The sequence below is a fragment of the Heloderma suspectum genome, chromosome 5 (genome assembly GCF_057233095.1).
Source record: "Heloderma suspectum isolate Gila_16-S chromosome 5, 16-S_ref, whole genome shotgun sequence".
Lineage (NCBI taxonomy): Eukaryota > Metazoa > Chordata > Lepidosauria > Squamata > Helodermatidae > Heloderma > Heloderma suspectum.
Genome location: NC_139462.1, coordinates 40702791 through 40721679, shown reverse-complemented (window position 1 = coordinate 40721679; position 18889 = coordinate 40702791). Strand labels below are relative to the sequence as shown.

At 44.7% G+C, this 18889-nt stretch overlaps 1 long non-coding RNA gene across 10 annotated transcripts in view; it reads left to right on the top strand.

Moving 5' to 3' along the window:
* The first annotated feature begins 2316 nt into the window (after positions 1 to 2316).
* Positions 2317 to 18889, top strand: part of LOC146343815 (uncharacterized) — a 65895-nt gene continuing 49322 nt past the window's right edge. For 5 of the 10 annotated variants that reach the window (XR_014792034.1, XR_014792040.1, XR_014792036.1 and 2 more), the window contains exon 1: positions 2317 to 4387. This is a non-coding gene — a long non-coding RNA (uncharacterized LOC146343815). Of the gene's footprint in view, positions 9590 to 18889 lie in introns of those variants that run through there. The other 5 variants (XR_014792038.1, XR_014792035.1, XR_014792033.1 and 2 more) reach the window with 5 other exon arrangements.

Genomic DNA, 18889 nt, shown 5'->3' with positions numbered 1-18889 from the left:
CTGCTTCTATTAGCAGCAATGATCTAGCTCTGGATCATGAGGAAGGGAAGCAGAGACTTTAACCTTGACCCTCCCAGTAATCTTGATGCAGAGATTGGGGGGGGGGGCAGGCTTTAACACCCTCCCAAAGTCTTCTAACCCTCTATATCACCCATATTTCTCTGTAGAGTATAAGCAGCAATTACCTGTTGCAACTTATGCAGTTTGCTTATACTCTATACAGATAAATGTGTGCTTGAGCATTAGACTTCTCACCAATATAGAAAACATTTAGACAGGAAATTTGCATTTGTATTTTGAAGAAAACTGAACAGTCTTCTGAGAGTGGGGTATTGTTCCTGTTATTATTTAGCCATGTGTCAGTTTTATTGCTGTATGCCGCTTTGGGAGAGCTTCTGCCTTGAAAGGTGGCCAAGAAATATTTTAAATAAATAAATAAACCTGGAATAATCCTCTGAGAGGTGGACATTGCTCCTGCTGCTGTTAGTGTGATTTGAAAAACCATTTGAAAAAGTTTATTTGAAACAGGAGGATAGCAGAGAACTACCTAAAATATTTCTTGAATCACATGCTTTAAAAGAATTGTAACCTGCAACTTCATAGGTTTATATTATGGGATTATTATAAAAGGATATATTTTATTTTCTGAGATTGTATGTAAACACTGAATTACATTTCTGTTGACATTTTCAGATTCTTGTCCCCCCCCCCCCTTTGTATTTTCATGTTATGGACCTGCTATTCCCTGGGTTGTAGAGATGTAAAATTGCAACCAATGTCAAAGTTATGGAGCTTCCCTCCTGACTCCACCCCCCCACCCCCATGTATGCAGTTAAAAAGGTGTCCCCAACCAGTCGTGTCCGACTCTAGGGTGTGGTGCTCATCTCCATTTCTAAGCCGAAGAGCCAGCGCTGTCCGAAGACGCTTCCGTGGTCATGTGGCCGGCATGACTGAACACTGAGGTGCACGTGGCCCCATAATGTGTGCAATTACTGGCATCTAATAATCAAAGATATACTGCCTCTCAAGGTGGAGGTCCATTCTTACCCAGCATACCCAGGAGCTACAAATCGAACACTCATTTTATGAGGATCCACGATTGGTTCCGTCCACAACTAACAAGGGAGTCTGTGTAATGTTATACATGCCTACTCAGAAGTAAGCCCCACTGATTTCAGTGAGTCTTACTCAAAGGTAAGTGGGAATAGGACTGCGGCCTTAAACACTTCATTGTACAAAGCTACTCTTAGTATTAAGAGTAATACTCTTAGGTGAAAAGAAAATCCGATGCTGTAAAGAACAATATTGTTTAGGAACCTGGAATGTAAGATCAATGAATCAAGGTAAGCTGGAGGTGCTCAAATATGAGATGGCAAAAACTCTCTGGAAAAGACCCTGATGCTGGGAAAGACTGAAGGCAAAAGGAGAAGGGGACGGCAGAGGATGAGATGGCTGGATAGCATCACCGATGCAATAAATATGGACTTGAGCACGCTCCGGGAGAGAGCGCAGGACAGGAAGGCCTGGCGTGCTATGGTCCATGGGGTCACGAAGAGTCGGACACGACTGAACGACTGAGCAACAACAACAACAACTCTTAGTATGCCACAGAGACCATTTCTCTTATAGCGTAACCGGCACAGGGCAGCGGGAGTTTCCTGCTGCCTTGTTTTTACTCTGTACATGCACATTGGAAAGCGCACTGTTCCTACATTGATGGTGCTATAAACAAATATTACGGGGAGGGGGGGGAGAGCATCTTCCTTGCTTCAACTCCTTCAGTTCAACAGCCCTCAGCTTGGATGCCACTTCCCCCTCACCTCTCGTAACGCGAGGACAGCCTTCACCGCCCGATCCATCAGCATCTCTACTCGAAAGTAAGCTCTCTAAATACAATGGGATTTACTTCCGGGTAAATGACTTACCCGGGAACGAGTCCCACTGAGCACGAGGGGGCTTACTTCTGAGCAAACATGTTAGGCCCGCTTTCCGTCTACTCAAACACACAAAACCCCTCCGCGACAATCTCGGCGCTTCCGTTCTCCATCCCCAAGAGCGAAGCAGCAGAGGGGAGCATCACTGCTCGAGGAAGCCACGACACTGTGGCGGAGGCTTTCGGTGGCCGATTAAAAATCTAGCTCCGCCTCCCTCACGTCACGCGGGAGTGAAAGATACGACGTGCGACTTCGTTCCCCATTGCGCAGGCGCACCGGGAAAAAGCCGTGGAGGCGGGTTTTCCCAATGCGTGTAGCTCGCTGAGCGTTCGCTGTCGCTACCTACCGCATATAAATGCGCAGGCGCGAAGGCGGTAGGCTTGTTCCCTCTCGCGACAGTTTGGGGCAGGGTGTTCGGTAAGGAGTGCCGTGGGTTTCCGTTAGTAGTGGTTGGGGCGGTAGTGTTATGCGTTAGTTTTGAGGTAGCAGTGCATTCTCTTTTCCTCTTAAAGGAAAACAAGGAGTCTTACATACTTTAAAGACGCGCAAATTTATTTATTTATTTATTATTTATTAGGGGACTTTAATCCACCAATTTGGCCGACGAATTTTTTTTAAGCCTTTGCGTGATAGGGGTCTATGTGCTCAAGCAGATGTGCTACCTCTGTCACTCATATGATGGGTAGTAGGGTGGGCAGTACACCAGCAGAATCCGTGATCTGCCCCAGGTGCCCAAAGTAATATACAAACACTCAAGATTGGCACTTGAATGGACAGGAAGCCTAAGGAGGGAAATAGAAACACTAGACCACAGCAACCCACCCCCGACCATCAAGTCGGTGTTGGTGCTGCAACTGAATTCCCAATTAAAGGGGGAACCTGGGTTCAAATCTCTAGTCGGCCATTATGTGACCTTGGACTAATATATCTAGCCTGACCTACTTCACAGGGTTGTTGTGGATGTAACATGGAGAAGCAAAGAAGAACTATGTGTTAAGCTCCTTGGAGGAAGAGCAGGACATGCATTTCTTAAATGAATAAAATAGTCTCTGAGCATTCTTCTACTTGGCAAAATATGCATGCACACATGTAGACATGCACACAAGTTCAAACTGTAGTCATTTTCTAGTCCAGCGTGGTGTAATGGTTCAAGTGTTGAATTAGGACTGGGGAAATTTGGGTTCAAATACTGCCTCAGCTATTATGTTCACTGTGTGATCTTGGACCACTGTGTGACCTACTTCACAGGGTTGTTGTGAATGTAAAATGGGGAAGCAAAGAAGAACTAGGCACTGATGGGTGGCAGTGTGTTCAAAGAAATTTCAGACTATGCAATAAGTGTGTGTCCTGCCCTTCCTCCAAAGTGTATTAGCTGCTAGCTTCATGTTTGATCTCACAGTGCTGAACACATAGGAAAAAACCTCCATGTTAGTCCCCCAACACTATATATTTGACATTCCATAAACAGAAAACCTTTGCCATGTGCTGAAAACTAATTTTGGAGTCTGAAGAACTGTCTGGATTAGGAATCAAGATTTGTTACTTGTCTCCTCATTTGGTTTAAGACAAAGTGATGCACCTATTTTTGAGTTCCTTGGTGGATCACATATCTTAATTTTGGAAACCAGCATGCTTTAGAACAGGTGTGGGCAGAAAATAGATCTATACTGATGTTTTGGACGTCAGCTTTCAGCATTCCTGATCACAGGCCATTCTGGCTGGGTCTCCAATAAGTTAAACTCCAAAACGTCTGGAGATCTACATTCTGCCTGCCCTTATTCTAGAACAGCCTTTCCCAACCTGGTGCCCTCTAGATGTGCTGGATTGCAACTCTCAGCATTAGGAGATACTCTTAAAGAGAGAAGTAGGTGGCTTTAAGTTGTTTGTCATCAGTTTCCACAACCCTACAGTCACCTCTGTGGACAGGATGAAGAACATCATATTCTTCATCCTGTCCACATGGGTTATCTGCTTTGGGAGAATGAGAATTTCACTTGCACTTTCTGCCTCTTTAGGGAGAATGTGGTGTTAAGACTTGTGAGCCTGAACTCACAATTTCCCTGCTTATTTTGTAAACCATAGGTTTTTTGCTTAATGAATTTCATGGCTTTGTGTAACGGATGACTGGATATTCTATAGTTGACGACCAAGCCAGTGTCAGCCAGGATGTTGACATCTAACATAAAATCAAGCCAGTGTTATGAGTTGAACCCCATTTTAAAATTTATAAACAAGCCCCAGAAGTTATGCTCTCTGACTTGCAACCTGATGATACTCATTTGAACTTTTCAATAACCAGTGTCAAGAGATAAAAGCTTTTAATGACTGCCTCATGAAAAGGAACCATTTCACCTTTTGTGTCTGTATTTGGAGACAGCTTGAAAAATCGTGGTACTGGAATTAAAAACCCCTGAATAATTCTAAGAGTACTGGAAGTACACAAGATGATACAGGTAAAAGTTCTATATTAGAATAAGTTACAGTTCACTGTGTTAATTATTATAGCTTATTTTATGCTACATGTTTTTTTCTTTTGGATCTTAAAGTAACAGACTGTAGTCAAGTTTTGAGCATGCAGAGACTGCATTTCCACCCTGGGATATTTACTTAAAAGACCCAATGAAGTCAGTGAACTCTATCCAATGCAGAGTTAGTTGTGACTAAACAGATTTAGGGCACAATCCTATGCATGTTCAGACAGATTTTTTTTGTTTAGACAGCATGGCTGGCTGAGGAATACTGGGAGTTGTAGGATGTTTTTCTGTATAAACATGCATAGGATTTCACCTTTAGTTGTAACAATGCCATTGAAGTCTATTGGCTAGACAAAATTAACTGCACCAGATTGTGCCCAGTGTGATGTTCCTTTTTGTGTGCAATATCAAACTGTAATGTCACAATTTCCTTAACAAATCTGACAAATTTAAGTTGTACACTATCCTATGCATATAGAACCCAGGGGCAGATTTGGAACTTAAAACAGTCAGGGAAAATACGCAATGCAAGTGCATCAGGAAGAGATGTTTCTCGGCCTTTTGCAAACCTTTCTACTATACTCCAAAAGAGAGAGGCTGATTGACAGCCCCATAGGCAGATTTATGCCTTAAGTGACCAATTAATTCAGTATAGTAATGGGTCACCCTATCAATATAGACATTCTAATACCTAGTGATGATTCTGGTAGCTCAGAAGGCTCATAGGATTGTTACTGAGGAAGGGGCCAGAAGATGGGCTCAGAGTCATTGCTTCATTTGCTGTCATTCCTCCCCCCCGCCTCTCTTTTTAAACACATGCACACACATTTCTCGCTGCCACCTTCTCTCCATTTCCTATATGGATTTTTGTTAACAGTAGATTTGTGCTGTGTTTTCTGTTTGTTGCTTTCTTCATTCCCATTCCAGTGTAGGCCAGACACAGAATTATGAAGCAGCCCACCAGAGGGGTGGGCTACTGGGAAATCTCGTAAGTTCTATGGTCAATCCATAAAAACTCCCTCCCACAACAATTTAAGACAAAGTTAAAGAAATGTTGCTTGAAATAATACTGTGAAAGTCAAGTGGTGTCAATTAACCTCACTCTAATGTTCACAAAATAGATATTATCGGACTTCTCACCTTAGGGGAAAAAAAGACACGACACACAGATATTGGGAGAGCTAAGGCCAGGATTTTATTTAACATTAGAACTGAAGCTTGTACAAAGTGTCGGGGTCTAGTCCTTGAGCCTACCCATCCTATTTGCTTTGGCTGCGTAGTTGTGAGTGAAGGAGGCGAGAAATAAAGAGACGATACAACTGTATGGATTGAAAATCAGGCCACATTTATTGAGATTGATCTGCAGAGGGGGATCCCTCGGTGGCTACTCCATTATACTGGCGCTAGCCAGGCAGTGTAATCGGGTGAAACATTCTTTGCCTGCTGGATGTCGATAATAGAACTGGCAACTCTCTGGTCTTTTTCCCTTTGGGGAAAGGAGGGTCATCCCCTGTCACATCCCCCTGGGTGATGAAGCACAGGGTGTGTGAGGGGAGATGGCCCCACTGGTAATCTTTATCCCCCTACTGGGGCTGCCAAACCTTCAGAGGGAGGCCTTAAGCATCTCCTGTCACCACCAACGTTGCCTCAGAAGGATCACCATCCCTATACAGACAAACATAGACCTGCCAAACCAGCCACAGGAGGGCAGCAAACCCCCACCTGCACTGAATTTCTTCTAGCATTCCCCTTTGCTGATCAGATAACAATAAGTCATTGCCCAAGTTGGACAAATGTACTCCGTCTTGCCTGTGTAGCTCCCTCCAAGTCTATATATAGATCCCAGGATGAAATGTGATCCCATCACCACCCATATGCAAGTGATTGGTGATTTCCTGATTTACCTTAACGGCATGATGCAGTGCCCGTGGGTCCATGCTATACCTCCAGCTCACTCTGGGAGTGAGGCATAACCATACAATTAAAATCCTGGGCCACTGCTGGCGAATATACTGAAAATCGGCAAAAGCCTGCAACACCAAGGCTTTTTAGTAACCCTAAATTGTTCCCCTGTAGTGCAAAACCAAAACTTGTGGGGGGCAACGAACCAACCTTTACTGGAACAACGTGGGTAGGAAGGAGGCTCTGCCATTGCATGCTGTGTTTGGCCAACCACTGGATGTTGGCACATCTGAATGACAAAAAAGGAGTCCATCGGCCGACTCTAATTGCAAGGTAAGACCCCAGTGCCTTACTGAACATAATTCAGCCACCTGAGCGCGGACTAAAGACACTTGTGTGCTCAAGCCCTGTTGATTGGTCTTGGATCGCCTAAGCCGAATATACACAGCGACCCTCACAACTTCCATGTCTCGGAATATCAGAAGTGTCATCCTTGGTTGCCACCACCAGCTCAGATACACTGAATGCACCAAAGAAAGCCGTTAATGCTGCGGCATGAAACATGGTTAATTCAATCAAATAGTTGCACACCCCTGGCCACGTCTCAATCACAGCAGAATATCTGGGGACAGTGGCTGCTGGGAATCAGCCTTGACCGGCGACTCCCTATCTCAGCCTTGCAGGACTTGTGAAGTTTGAAATCAGATACTGTACTATCAAATATGCCCTTGCTCTTAGACCAAAAGGTCAGGGCTGCCATCTTAACAGCAATAGTTCTGGCGGACAGGCCTTTCCTATGAGACAGAACACAAAATTGGAGAAGGTGGTCTATGGGGATAGGCCAAAACTGCACTAAATGCCCGCCTTCCCTGAAGGCAAAGAACTCCCTACCTGTTTTGGAGTAAGAGGCTGTGGTGCTGGGAGCTAAGGACTGCAAATGATGTATCTCCATTCCCACCGTGTCATTATTTTATCAACACCACTTCTCTTTAATATTATGGTACGAACGGAATATGCTCCTTGTTCGTTGTCTAGCCAGACAGTGGATCACACTAGACACGGTAAGACTTCTGGATCTAAAAGCGCTTTATTGCACCACCAGCAAGGCACTCTGTCAGCAAAGGGGCAGAGAGCTGTGACCATTCAGCGGGTTAACTTTTATACAGAGAAATACGTTACATATAGGGAAGAACTCTAGCCATGCTCTGGTAGCTGCATTACTTGGTGGCATTCACACAGTCTGTTATCTGGAAAGGGGCTGAATGTTCCTTCCCTGGACAGGATGGACGCTTGTCAGCTACTGACACTCAGTTACTGCATGAAGTACAATGTTATGAGCCCGCAGCCTGGGGAGGAACCCGTCCTCTCTAGGAATTCTCAGAGAAGTGGCTGACAGGTTGTAATTTGCTTCTCACCGACTGTGCTGCCGAAACAAGGTGGGCTAGCATACAAACATGGAGCAACTCTGGTTCACACTAAACATAAGTATCTGCTGTGTTGAACATCTTATGCAGATGTCAATGGCACTCTTATAACTGTGTTGCTGTTGTGTACACACAACACGGGTGAGTTAAAGGATTCTTTCCACAATCCTCCCTTTGATCCAAATAGTACTCTTTGTACATTTTTGGATCATGAATATAATTCTTTAAGTTTAAGGCGATGGACGGGAGAACTGGACATTTCAATTGGGGGGGGGATTATTTATAGGCATGGCTGCATACTGGCCTGTAGGAAGTTGACAGCCCTTATATAAAGGAGGAACAAGGTTTATACAACATTGCACAAAGCATGGAATAGCAGTTACTAACACAAGAATAATACCAATTGCAATAACTAGTTTTCTTACCCAAGCAGTAGAGGGAAGCCAAGAATTCAGCCAATCTCTAAAGGTATCTTTACCTATGTGTGAAATATCTTTAGAGATTCTGTTTATATTATTGAGGTGGTGCAGGATGTCAGGTTGGTTATCTGTTGTTCGAGTACAACACTTATTCTCAAAGCACACACACCTAGCGAGGCTAAGAGGTCGTCTAGAGCTAGCCTATTTTGTAAGGCTACTGTACGTACCTCGGCTAGCTCAGTGGAGAGGAATTTGGTGATTGCAACACCTTCATTAATGAACTGAGTGAGGGATTCAGAGCAGAGATGTCAGCATAATTCTTTGCAACTCCCTATGAGGCCACGACCAAACCGAGCCCTACTGTGTTTATTGCATTGGCGGCCCTGGGGCAGGTCTATGGCAATTCGCATACCTGGCACAACAAGCCCTGGGGCAAACTGCCATGGAGGACTCAAAGATGGAAGCGCAAGTGTTGCTGTGTGCCCGCATAACCACCAAACACCCGCTGGCAATTTTAGAGTGGAAATGGTGCCATTCTGTGTAAAGGGATAAAACAGGTTATGAGAAACAGTTGCCTAACTGCTAACCACATCTGCCACAACTTCTGTAGAAAAATCGGGTTCTACAGTCCAGTTTTTCCCATCAAATTGTAGTGATATGTTGCAACTGTGGTGGTGTATGTTGGACTGGTTAGCAGGGAGGTAGGTAACACAAAAACGGGGCAACAACCTCACCACTTAAGGACAGTCTGGTCTGGCCATTCATGTCAGGAGATGTCAAGTTTAACTGTTGTGCTTGTGCCAACTGTAAAATGTTCATTGGGACACCAATTAGAGGGACTCCACCATGGCTATGAGTAGGTGTGTGAGCACAGACATAACAAGGGTGATTGATTTTGGCAGCTACAACTCTCAATAAATGTAAATATGTGTTTGGACCCCAACTCCCAGGAATCGGCTCAGTTGTTGTAGTGACTGCCAGTTTTTTGAGCTCACCTGGGATGCCTTCATCGACAGGTGGGGGAGCCCATTTCTTATTCAATTTGTTTATGACATCTTGCACCCAGGGGCTCACTGGTTTGGTGCAAATAGCCCTTTTTCTTTGTAATTAATAACGCAGTCTTCTCTCCTCTACAGAAAATATACTCATAACTTTGCAGTATGCATAGAGGAACAGGTTTGGCCACAAGAGTAGGGCACTGTACCTTATGGTTAGTAACTGCATGTGGTTGATCTCTAACTAAAATTGTTGGGGTACATTATAGAAACATGCCTAGGACAAGCACTGTAATTTCAGCTTGAGTCTATCTAGGTGCGTTGCCTGCCATGACGCGTCACACTTTTCATCTGCTTCTGGCACACCCTTGTCGCGGTTGGGTGGTGTAGCGCTGTTCCCACGAAGTCCATTGCCATCTGCTTCAAGTCCTCCTGTTTCCTGGTCAGGGGAAGTGCAGCTTGATCCTGTGATGTCAGCTTCTTCTGGCCCTGACTCTACAGGGCTGTCTGTCACAGCTCCTCTGGTCTGAAGAAGGAAGTTTTGGCTACCTTGTTGCCATCTGGTGGAGTGGCACGCTTGCATTGGGTGTGATGGATCCAGGCGTCCTTTTCTACTACTTTGACAGCAGTTGGAGTGACCAGTAGCACTTGGTAAGGACCTTCTCACAATGGCTGAAGTGGAACTTTTTAATGCTTTAACATCTAAAGGCAGTCCTAAAGGATAAGAGTGTATCTATGGAGAGAATTAGTCTGTTTCTGGAGCTGTAAGACAAAAAAAGTCAGTTCTGTTTCTCCAAGCACTAAATCAGCAGTCGTGGAGTGTTTGACTGAGTAAACTGGGGAAGGTCTTGGTGTGGGTGCACATTTACACCGGGAAGTGTGTATTTAGGCAGGTATTCCTTTTTGCGTTTCGCTGCATGGGTGGTGAGCAGTACTTGGAGAGGGCCCTTCTACCTAGGCTCTAGGCAATTCTTTGGGGGGGGGGGTGATATGGGCAGCGAAAGTGTTGGGAAATGTTCATCATTTTGCACACCTGTTTCCAGTAGGAGTTACAAAGTTCAAAAGTTTCTTAGTGACTGTGGTAGCATCTGCCTTCCCGCAAGGGGATGCCTTTACCCTCATCCAGAAAACAGGCACACAATTTCTAACACATATTCAAACCTACGACACCTGGGCATTTGAATAAAATCTATTTGCAGATGTAAAATGGACTTTCTGAGAGACCTCTATATCCCTGTGCAACCTTCACAAGATGTCCTGCACTGTGGGACTGACAGGTGACGCAACAGAGACCTGTCCCTTCTGGCCGGCATGCAAAAAGGAATGAAGCATGTCAGCCAAGAGGAAATGGAGTGACCTAGGCGCTACCAAGCGGCCGCCTGGGGAGCACCAGAGTCGGGGCGTAAAAAAAAAAAAAAGACCTGTGCAACTCCACTTGGATTCAGTATGTTTTGGGGCAAAATCTTGGGCTATGCTGAGGTCCCAAAGATTAACAAGATATTTGTGCAGCAGCCTTTGCACCTGCATCAGCATGGGGATTTGAGTGGGACACAACATCTTGCTCATATGTATGAGCTGCACATTAAATAACAGCAATGGAAGATGGCAGCAGAACTGCTTTTTTAACAAATCTGAAATATATTTCTATTTTCAGTGGGGCTTCCTGCAGAAGTCATGAACTCTCTCCTTTCTTATAATTGACCAAAATCATGAACTACTTTAAAAGCATATCGTGAATCAGTGAACAGTTTTTGATTTTAGAGCAATGAGCTCAGCTACTTAAGCGGAGAGACTAGCTGATTCACAGCACTCATAAGGAGTTGCAACAGCATAGTCAGAAAGACATGTGCGCATGCTCAGATTAAATTTATACAGCAACAGCATAAACAAAAGGAGCAATTCAGTACATACTTCTTGTATCAATGGAACAAAGCACACATTCTTAAGCAACTCACTAATTTGAACTTTCCAGTTTTGGGTACATCCTGACCCATAAATGATTTATGGGTATCAGTTCTACACACAAAGCAACTCCTCTCACTCCCTGTGCAACTCTCGCTTGACCTTCATTAGTTCACTATGCTTTGCAACATTTCTATTACGCTCTGGTTTTCTACAAGCCTCTATTTTTCTCCAACTTCGTGCCCTCTACACTTCCTGTCCACTTGCTTCTCACCGGTGACTACCAGCAAAAGTTACACTTTAACCATATAAAAATCCCATTTTAATCATAACAATTTCAGCACATATACTATTCTTTTGTTCAGAAATATCATCTTTTCTGGTAAACACCCAAGTTAAGCTCAATATGTTAAAGGAATGTCCCGAAGGGCTTTTGAGAGGAACATTTTGGCTCCACTCTTTCAGTAAGAGCCATCAAATGATGGCAGCGAAACCCACAAATCATCAGGATCGCACACAAAATTTCAGCTCGAAATTTACTTAACAAATCTCTTCTTAATAAATTTACAGGACTGTGTTCCATTAGTATGAAAGCATGGTCTTTTTTAAAGGGCCCTGCAGACACCATGACTTCTCTACTAAGGGGTACATAATTTTGAATCCCATCAATACCCATCACCTGCTGTCAGCGTCCCGAGAGGAGAAGTTCTTTGGTGTTTAACATGGAATAACTTGCACCAGTGTCAACTAAACAAGAATTCTCATTTTCTCCAATTTTAAGTTTTAAAAACAGGGCATTTAGTTTCATTTTCCAACTGTTTGGTGTGTGCGTGGCTGTGTGTGAATCTCCTGGAAACTGTCATTGCTGCCCTCTTTCGGCACTTGCTAAACCTTCTGCACTTGCTAAACCTTCAACTTCTTTCCCTTTTGGCAGGAGAGGGCTGTCCAGTTTCCTTTCAATAGTGGCAAGTGGCACGCTGGCAGGCTGCTGGTGGAAGCCTCTCTGCAGAGCCCTTCCCCCTCTTCCCTTCCCGCGCCCCCTCCCACGACCTCGAGGGTGCCAATCACTCAGGGTGGCGGCGAGCATTTTAGCATTTTCCTGAGACTCTTTCTTCTTCTCTGCCTTAACTCTTCTTCTCTGCCTTAACTTTCTCTTCCTCTCTTCTCCGCCATTAAACACGCGAGTTACTAGGCTCACAATCTCTGACATGGACTTTTCTTCCCAGGAACATGGCGGGTAAAATACTCTTTAATGTCTGGGGCACTTTGATCTACAAACATACCGACTACTAGAGGTTTACTCTGTTTGGCTTCCAGGTCCATACCGCCGTACGATTGAATGGTCTGTGAGAGTCATGAGAAAAACTGTCCTGGTGTTTCTGTTGCCAGTTGTAAGTTTTTAACTTTAGACCAATTTGCTGTCCTTTGTCCAGTTGTTTCTAATGTGTCAAGGACTAGGCGATGGAACTCGCTTAAGTTATGACTGCCTTGGCCATTATAGCCCAATTTGGCTCTTGCACTGGCCAAGTAGTTAAATTTGCAATAGGATTTAACTGTAATCTTTCTGTTAATTTTTGTTTTAAAGTGAACATCTCATCAGTGGCTAAAAGGGCTTCCATCAGTTGAATAACATCCACTACTGTAGGATGATGGGTCTAGAAGATTGTACGGACCCGGGATAAAACTTTTTCAGGGCTTTCCCACAGACTTGGAGTATTTTGTTGCCATAATAGAATGTCTTGTGGACTAAAGGGCATATTGTGGAGTGTTCTGACCAAGGTGGTGGCTGTGGCTTGGGCAGCTTAATCGCCTTGGACTGGGACTCCTGGGGTAACCACTGGAGTTCTGGTAGTTTTCAGTAGGAACTGACCAGATGGTTGGGGCGGGCAATATGCTGGAGGAGCCTGAGGCATTGTTTCTGGGACCAGAGTCTTCGGGGAAGGTGGGTTTAAAATCTCTCCTTTTTGCCCTTGGTTATATACCTCATTTGCCCAAATATACCAATAATCCATCTGGCCAGGGAATTTATCTTCTAAAACTAGTCATAAATCTCTCAATGTTTGGCGGTTAAAGGATCCTATGTTTGGCCACGAATGAGATGCGACTGGCCACTCTTCAACACTCAAAATACACATATGTTTCTTTGACAAACCAATACTGGACATATTCTTGAAGGACTTCATCACATCTAAAGGACTACCCAAAGGGGCAGAACACGTGTTTCCCATTTTAGTTTTGAGACTTCAACTCGCAACTAATTTTAGAACTTTGGGACTTCAACCCCAAAACCTGATTCTGGCCAGAATCTAATTTTCTCTGACTTTGAGGACTCTGACCCCAAGTCTGTCTCTGACTTTGAGGACTCTGACCCCAAATCTGTCTCTGACAGTGTTGTCTAGTCCTGGTATACTGTATGTCTTGCTCTAAACCAAATGTTATGCTGTAGGCAATGTAAGGTAAATGCTCACATGAGCACCATCACCCTCGGTTTACGTGAGCACAGTGTGTTGATGACTTAAACCGTGGCCTGGTTGTCGCACCAAAAGTGCACAACTGAATTTGCAAATTGATTGGCCCATAAACTGACTGCCACAAAGATCGTGGAAAACTCCAAAAAGGGTGAGGTTCTTCACTATTTCCACTGCAACACACCACCTATCACACCAAAGCCCCATTCCCCAGATGCATCCGAGTGGATCTGCCCTTCGGCCTTCAGGATTAACTTGATACCAGAGACACTCCATTAAATTCTTGTAAAAATTGAAGCCAAATAGCTAGGTCCTCCCACATGGCAGATGTTACTCTCACCCTGTGAGGTGGCCACCTCAACCCTTACATAGCAAAACAGAGTCACATTAGAAAGGCATGTCCTGGGGCCACTACCCTGCAAGCAAAATTCAGATGTCCCACCACCTCTTGTAGGGCACATAGCGTGACTTTGTGTGAGCGTAGCATCAACAAGATTTTATCCTTCAGAACTGAAACCTTATTACTAGGAAGACTGCTGCACTGATTAACTATGCCCAGGAACATGAGAACAGGGGCAGGGCCCTCCATCTTCTCATGGGGCAAGGGAACTCCCAACTCCTCCACCAAGCCGGTGAAGGCATCCATTAATGGGGCACACAGAGATGGGTCCTGCGGGCCCGCAAACAAAAAATCATCTATTGTATAACACTTGACACCCCACTTCGATCCTTAATCGCCCATTCCAGAAAGGTGCTGAACCTTTCGAATATGGCGCAGGAGATGGAGCATCCCATAGGTAAGGCCCTGTTAAGAACATACTGGCCCTGGAATGAAACCCAAATAATTCAAAAACTGAGGGATGAACTGGCAAAATGCGGAAGGCGGCTTTGATATCACACTTTTCATGGAGATGAACCATTGCCACAGTGGAATCGAAGGACGTGTATCTCACAGAACAAAGGTGTTCCAGGATTTCATCACAGACTTGCCTTTCGGGAAAGACAGGTTGTGAGTTGACCTGTATTCCCCGGAAGCCTTCTTAGGCACTATCCACAGTGGCGAGACCCTCAAGTTAGGCAGAGGCAGGGAAGGAAAAGGTCCCAGCACCTTTCTTGAAGCAGCCTCCTTGTTGATCTTTTCTTTGACCAATTGCTCAAAGTCTTGAATAGACTTCTGGTTGTGAGAGAATTGGGCCTTATGTGGTCCTCTGGGCTTCCTGCCACCTCTGTATACCGTCTCTACTACCTCCTTTCCATCCCCTAATCTTGGGACAGCTGGTACACACATGTTGACCTCACAAATTGAACATTCATGATGGAATCTGCATAGGTTATGGGAACAGGAGCCACGTGAACTGAATTCCCAGCAGAGCAGACGGTGTTGAACCACCTGCCCCACACTCACCCTAGGAGTAGAGGCAGGGAATTGCTTGGCAAGGATGTGGCCACTATCAGACCTGTCACCAAAGCCAGGTCTGGCTGGGGTCATAAATTACAGCCAAAGGCCCTGCTCTTTAACATCCCAACGCAAGGAAAGATCAAAGGCTGCTCTTATATGGAAGACGTCATCGTAGGCCAGCCAGCCCCACCCTCATACTCTACATGCCCTGTAAATCACATCTAAGTACTTGGTTAGGAGCCAACCACAATCTGGGAACTTTTGGTCATACAACCCCATATATATGAGGAATCCTGGCAACCAATTTGCCCAAGTGCGCTCAAATTTCTTGTGCCAGATCCTGTTTGTGTCCTTATCACTGGATCTATATCCTTTGGTTCAGGTTCCCGAAACAAAATAGAAGACGTCTACAAATTCCCCTCTCAAAATTTTTCTTGGTGGCAGGCAGTAAATGATATCCCAGACGGGGGGATGTGGCACCAGTTGGTATGGCATCCAGTGACATATTAGCATACAGATCCTACCCTCTGGTTAATGTGTGTGCTTGCACTCTGCAGTAATGCCTGATGTGTCCTTGCCACACAGAAGCAGGGGCCACTGTTGTGGCAGACACCTTCTGGGCAGTAGTCTCACTAGCTGTGGTAGAGGCACTGCAGGAGGCACCACAGAAGGCGCTACCCCTTCTGTAACCCCAGATGAAGGTGCAAAACACCCATGGCTGTGGGCCTGATTGTGGCTCTGGAGCTTGTGTAGCCGGAGCAGGTGTAGACTTCTTGCTCTGCACTGGATCCTCACTAGCACCAGCAAGAGGCACTCCAGGCAAGCTTCCCGATCTAAGTGTTTGACCCATCACCCCCCCCCCCCATTTGTGGAGAAGAAAATAGATATTCCAAGGTGGACCGTAGTGGAAGCCACCACAGTGGCCCAAAGGGTCCCCAGTTCTGTGCAGGAGTCGTGGGTCCCTGACCCAACTCACCTTGCCCTTGGGTTATCAGAACTGAACTACAAGACACCTACTCTTGATTCCCAGAAGAAGGCAGAGTCACAGATGTAGTGTGGGCGTCTGTTCCTGCAGATGGCGGTGCAGTAGTTGGGCCAATACCCTGTGGTGGGTTGGAACTGGAGGAGGCCTCAAACAGCATCCAGATGTGCTGAAACTGAAAGCCATAGGTTACGCTGGGCCTGCCACCTGGTCTCTCTGGGTGTAGCATAAGTCCCTGTTTGTGTGACTGGTGGTGGTGGGTGGGAGAGAATGATCCCTTTGTTGTTCTCAACTGCCTCTAAGTGAACCAGAACCAAAGACACATCAGGGCCCTCATCCTCAGAAGAAGAAGAACCCTGCCTATTATAAGGCCTCTTTGTGAGGGGTGGTGAGCCCTCCCATTCCCCTTCTTTCTACCCTGTCCTTTCTTGGGAGGCATGTTGAGAAGGAATTGTGAATCCAGTTAGTGAAGGAGTTGAACGAAGTTAGTGAGAAGAAAATTAGGCCGCCCAACTGATGCAAGTAGGCTGCTCCTGGCGCAGCGTGTCCCACATCTTCATTTTCATGGGCTCGGACATCTATCAGTGATCACCTAAATAGTTTTTTTAAGCTGGACAAAAGAAATTCACTTGTAACAATCTTTAAATATATTCTTCAATATTAGTGAATAGTTAATATATGAACTATATACTAAGTAGTGTTTACTGAAACATTGTTAATAGACATAAATGAGCAATGCTTAAATAGACAAGTATATACATACTTAAATAATTGCAGAACATCCCTGAAAGTGGCAATCAATGTAGTCTGTTCTATAAATCAGACAAATATTAACACTGCCATATTTCCCCAGTTACTTAGGATTGCTGTACTGCATGTGCAGACTTCTTTGCTGTAACACAAATTGTTATTTTAACTGTACAGGCCTTAAAAATGCTTCATTTAAGCTATTCCTGCAATACTTTCTTTACCACGAAAACCTTAACAGTATAATCCAATGGACCTTTCACAGGTCCAAGGGCCACTGAATTGTCCTTTGAGATATCTTATTTGAATTCCAAACCAACCAATATTTCCTTGTTTTAAATTTTCTTTTGTGGACACAGGTGACAGGAAAGAGGCATAACAAACACACTGGATTAAATTAGGGGCACATTTTATTAAACAACAGCATCTGCAAGAGCATGTCCGTGCAGGAACTAAAACTACTTTTTTAGACAACTAGTCTGATGGGTACTGGGTGAGCCACAGGGAGGGAGGGAGGATGTGATTACCCTCCTTCCCCAGTGCCACACCTTCTTAGGTGAGAAGGGAGGCTTTCCTGTGTCACCTCACGTGGGGTCGCACAAGTCCAAGTGGGTGAGTCAAGTCAACCTCCAAAGGGGAAATGTATTTTACCCTGAGTGGCAAGTCTCAGAAAACATTAATCACCGTAAAGGTGCCTCAGGGTAGTCACCTTGCCTATCACTTACGTGGCTTTCATGCATTTACCTGTCAAGGGAAATGTGACCAATTAACGTAACCGTAACAGTATAATTCCATTCTAACTTCAATGCAAAGTAGGTGAAAAAAATTAGTCATCCCAGTCAATCTGGTGGTTAGCAAAACAAATTCAGTCCTGAAAGGCAAACAGTGAACAAAGGGAGTGCAGGGGGAGGCAAGAAAATGGCAAAGACAGCCAGGGCTAAGTATGACACTCTTATAAAGGATGCATTGTGTATGTCCTATAGCCCCGTTGACTAGCCCTGTCTGAATATCTAAGTTATGCAGCAGCATAATGCATTTTTTTCCAACTCTCAACAGTGTTTCAAGACCTGCAGTTCTTAAAATACCTGTTTCTAAAGATGTTATTTTTCTGTTACTCTCATTCTGCATAGCTTATGTAATTAATCTACTATCTACTACATCTAACTGCAGGAATTGAGAAGATGCTTTCTGTGTCTTTCAGCAATGTACGCTGTTGTACAGCTGGCATTATACACACAGGAATTGTACTTCCACACATGAGTGAAGTAAATAACTCTGTGACATGTTCAGGTGCAGAGTCCTCACTTGCAATAATCCTCTCATCTAGCTTAGACCTGTCAGCTTCTGTAAGTCTCCCAACCCTTAAGTGATTTAGTAGAAAACCATACTACTACTCATTTAAAAAGGTAAAGGTGTCCCCAACCAGTCGTGTCCGACTCTAGGGTGCGGTGCTCATCCCCGTTTCTAAGCCGAAGAGCCAGAGCTGTCCGAAGACGCTTCCGTGGTCATGTGGCTGGCATGGCTGAACACCGAGGTGCACGGAATGCTGTTACCTTTCCTGCCGAGGCGGTACCTATTTATCTACTTGCAATTTCTTGCTTTCGAACTGTTAGGTTGGCAGAAGCTGGGAATGAAGACGGGAGCTCACTCCGTCATGCAGCACTCGGGTCTCGAACTGCTGTCCTGCCGACCTTCCAGTCTGCAGTTGAGTATCTTAACCACTAAGCCACTGCCTCATATTGGTCACTAATTCTTCATAAGGAAAAAAATCTCCAAAGATTCACGTGCCCAATACATCCAATACTATTTCTTGTATCACTATTCTTAAACTTTCAAATAAGCTGCAAAAGGTCTCCTAGGACAACAACATACTTGTTTCCGAACAGTGTCATCATTGCTTTTCATAATTTCCTGCAACGTCAAATGAATATGAGCAAACATCAAATACTGACAGGGACCCTAGAACTGTTTTTAAGGTGTCGTCCCCCCCCCGACTGGCAGGGTGATGTCAGGTGCATTTTTACTGGGTTGAGGGTCCAATCCTATGCATGTTTAGACACAAAAAGGCTTATTTATTGGGTTGAGGGTGCAATCTATTTATTTAGGCTTATTTAATGGGTTGAGGGTGCAATCCTATGCATGTTTAGACAGAAAAAAAATCATACAACTTCCAGCATTCCCAAGCTAGGCTGGGGAATGCTGGAAGTTGTAGGATTTTTTTTCTGTCTAAACATGCATAGGAT